A 4,429-nucleotide genomic window follows, 5' to 3' on the forward strand; every position below is an offset into this window, starting at 1 on the left:
GAAAGTTTTCAGAGGATGGAGGGCACCTTCAAGGTCAGGAGGCAAACAGAGCAGGCAGGTTTCTGTTCTCTGCCCCCAACAAAGGCCAGAATCCCAGAGTCCTCAGTAGCCTGAGTAAGAGGCTTTGCTCTGGAGAAGAGGGGTCAGCAGATGGCAGTTAGTTAGGGAGACAGGCCAGGCAGACGTGGTCAGCACAGTGCACAGTACCAGCTTGAGGTGTCCCCCTTCTAAGGAGGAACGAACTCTGATGAGGATGGCCTGGAGAGCAGGAGACCGAACACCGTGTCTCACAACCTTGTATAATACTGATTGCACTTGCTTTATCTGGTCTGTGATCATGTTCAGACCAGACACAGGTCCTATGTCCACAGAGCTTCACACAGGACCTAACACATTCATGGCAGGGGGCAGAGGGATTTAGGGGTTCCCGTGCCGAGCTGGGCCCTGGGACCAAAGAGGAATGGGGCTGGAGCTTTGTCTTTGAGGAACCTAGAAGGGAGGAGCCCAGAGGTCAGGGTAAGGCCAGGAGGTGAAATGCTGGGCCATTCCATCACATTCTGGGGGCAGGGGCAGCAACTGGAGCACCAGGTGCTCTAAGGAGGCCCTTCCCTAGGGGAAGGGAGGCTGCGTGAGGGGCAGGAGGTTGAGTAAGTGAGCCAGACCGTGGGAGGGTAATGAGCTGTGGGGGTATCCAAGGAGGCAGGGCCTTCATTAGGGCCTTATCTCCAGATTTGTTTAGGGGGAGAACCAGGGCCTTATCTGGGTTGGAGAAGTGCTCCTGGGAGGGGAGGCAGCCCATTTCTGTGTTGCTGAGTTCCTGTGTTTATCCCTCAGTGTTTACACCATCTATCTGATGATACATATTTTTGGCTATCTTTTTAAAAATTATTTTTAATTGTGGCAAGATACATATAACATAAAGTTTACCATCTTAACTATTTTTAAGTATACAGTTCAGTAGCATTCAGTACATTCATATTGTTGTGCAACCATCACCACCATCCATCTCCAGAACTTTTTCATCTTCCCCAGTCGAAACTCTGTACCCTTAATTAAACACCAACTCCCCATTCCTTCCTCTCCCCCAGCCTCTGGTAACCACCACTCTACTTTCTGACTCTATAAATAGGACCACTCTAAGCATCTCATCTAAGTGGAATCAAACAGTATTCGTCTTTTTGTGACTGGCATATTTCACTTAGCATAATGTCCTCCAGGTTCACCCATGTTGGAGCAGAAGTCAGAATTCCCTTCTTTTTTAAGGCTGGATAATATTCCATTGTGTGTATATACCACACTGTTTATCCATTCCCCCACTGATGGACACTTGGGTTGTTTCCACCTTTTGGCTATTGTGAATAATGCTGCTTAAACGTGGGTGTACAAATTTGGCTCTAGATTTTTGTATACTTCCTTCCATGCCCACATTTGTATTCGATTCTCTCTCTCTCTCTTTTTTTAAGATTTTATTTATTTGAGAGAGAGCACGAGTGAGGGGAAGGGACAGAGAGAGAGAGGGACAAGCAGACTCCCCACTGAGCAGGGAGCCTGACATGGGACATGGGCTCGATCCCAGGACCCTGAGATCACGACCTGAGCCGAAGGCAGACGCTTAACTGACTGAGCCACCCAGGCACCCCCCCCCCTTTTTTTTTTAAGTAAGCTCTACACCCAGTGTGGACTTGAACTCACAACCCTGAGGTCAGGAGTCACATGTTCTACCGACTGAGCCAGCCAGGCACCCCTAGATTCTATTTTTGTAAGTAACAAAAAAACAAACAAACAAGAAAACACTGAATATTGATAATTTCATATGGCTCAACTCATCTACACATGCCCATGAATAACCGTACCTGTGCATGTATGTACGTGTACATACCATCTGTGATGTTTGTAATGTCTGCTTGGCTGTCTTTATATGGTCATACATCAGTGTGTGTTTACCTGTGTACGCATGTGTGCATGTATCCTTGTGTGCATGTCTGGGTGCAGATCTGTTTGTGTGCATGAGTGTCTGGGCAGCAGTGGGGGTCTTTGACCCTGACTCTGGAGTGCGGTACTGGGCGTGTGCACAGGGAGCTCAACCGAGAGAGGCAGGGATGGGCAGATTGAATTGAAGTGAAAAGGGCCCCAGGGTGTCCCTGACATCCTGATCATGGAAGCGTGCAAATCAAATCAAATTCCCCAGATGGCAAGACTGGCCGTCCTTCCTCTGGGCTGAATGGGTAAAGGGCAATGGGAGGGGAGACAGGTGCATCCTGGCCTTGGGGCTGGGCCTCGGGGTGGAGACCCAGCACGATAGGAGCCTACAGACAGCAAAGCCCAGCCCCTGGAGGCAGTGTGTTGGCACAGGCCCCTTAATAACTGTCATTAAAAGGACAAAAAATATTGTCATGTCCAGGAGATGCCTGGCATCATTCTGCCATCCTGGGGGCCATTTAGCCCTGTCTGTTGTCTCTTGTAAGCCATGTGGCACCTGGACAGGTGATTGTCCTGTGGGGCTGGTAGGAGCAGAGGGTGGGCTGTAAGCGCCTCAGTTGCAGGCTGTTCCAATGTCGACACTGCTGGGTCGGGGGGCTCATATTCCTGGGACGAGCAGCCAGGGATAGTAGGAGAGCCAGGGTGCGCCCAGATCCCTTGAATCCAGATGAAGTGACGTGCGAGCTAGAGACACAGGAACACGCAGTGAGGGCTCCCCGAGCTGGATATTAAAGGATGAGAAAGACTTGAAGATGTGCAGAATGACAAGCAGGTCATTCCCAGGAGGAGGACATGAGGGGTGAGGGCATGGCTGCGAAGGAAGATGGGGGCTGTGGCGCGCGGGAAGAGCTGTGGGAAGGCCAGCGGAAGCCCCCCTCGGAAGCGGGCCTTGCTAAGTTGCTGGCTCTCTGCACAGACCGTGGCGCAAGGTTGGCAAGATTCCTAGAGCTGTGTTTTAGGATAATTTACAAAGCAGCCCTCCAAGGGGAGAGCAGCCCGAAGCACCAGACTCCCAGAAACAACCCAGATGGGTGTGGTTCTGTGTTCTTGAGCACCACACAGGCCTTCAGGAGGCCCCACTGGCTCTGGCATTTAATGGGTAAATTGAACGATCACAACTCTGAGTCACAGTGGCTTAATCTGTAAAACGGGACCAACATCACCTCCTTCATCAGGTTTTTGGTAGGAATAAATGGGCTATTCTATGGCAAGTGCCTGAGAGGAGGAGGAGCTCAGTACATGCTAGATTCTAGAGCTTTCTCAGGCCGTGAAAGGGCGGGGGCTTGGTGGAGGCCTGCAGACAAATGCCGCAGCTACCAGAGGAGCTCCCCTCATCAGTCTCCACCCTTCCTAGGCCAAAGGCTGGCTCTGAATGTGAACATGGCCCTCTGGCTGTGTCAGTGGAGTGTGGCTCAGAGATTTGGCCTCTTATTCCAGCTCATAGGAGGCAAGGTCCTCTCCTCACTCTCCACACACAGATGAGCATCCTGGCAGGCAGATCACAGGAATGAGAATCTGGGCATTCTATCTTGGAAGGGAGGCTGTGTCTGGGGTCTAGACTGCACACACTGAGATGATGGGGTCTCCCTTCCCTCAACCCCCCTCTACCCATTCATCCACCTCATCCCATCCGATGGGGGGGCGGGGAAGACAGACTTGCCCTCACTGGCATTTCCATACAGGGAGAGAATTCCCACTCTACTTTCCCAGAGGGGGAGGTGGGAGAGGACAGCCCCCTCTTTTCACTCACCCTTCCTCTCCAAGGGAGGAGGCTTGTCTGATTGGTGGCTTAGAAGGAGCTGCGCTGAATCTTTCAGCGCCCTCCCCCCCCCCTTTTAGTTCTGTTGTAGGCAAAGATAGCATATTCCTCATTGATCTACATGGTAAACTTCCAGAGGAAGTTCTGCCCCTGTAGTGGGGAGGGAGAGGTCTGCTCTTTTGGGGGGGTGGGGTGGAGGTGAGCATGGTTAGTTTAAGGAGGTTATTTTTTTTCTTAAAGAGTTAGGGACCCCTGGGTGGCTCAGTCGGTTAAGCATTTGCCTTGGGCTCAGGTCCTGGGATCGAGCCCATCGGACTCCCTGCTCAATGGGAAGCCTGCTTCTCCCTCTGCCTGCCACTCCCCCTGCTTGTGTTCGCTCTGTCAAATAAATAAATAAATTCTTTAAAAAAATATTTATTTATTCATTTTAGAGAAAGAGAGCACATGTGCACAAGAGCCAGGGGAGGGGAAGAAGGAGAGAAGCAGACTCCCCGCTGAGCATGAGCCTGACATGGGTGCTCAATCCCACAACCTGAGGTCATGACCTGAGCTGAAATCAAGAGTTGGACGATCAGCCAACTGAGCCACGCAGGTGCCCCAAGTTTTAGGAGGTTATGAACAAGCACATTTGGCCAGAGAGCGAAAACTACATTCTTCAATCAGCTTTGTCAGAAATATTGGTTAAAAAAC

Source organism: Halichoerus grypus, chromosome 10 (genome assembly GCF_964656455.1).
Source record: "Halichoerus grypus chromosome 10, mHalGry1.hap1.1, whole genome shotgun sequence".
Classification (NCBI taxonomy): domain Eukaryota; kingdom Metazoa; phylum Chordata; class Mammalia; order Carnivora; family Phocidae; genus Halichoerus; species Halichoerus grypus.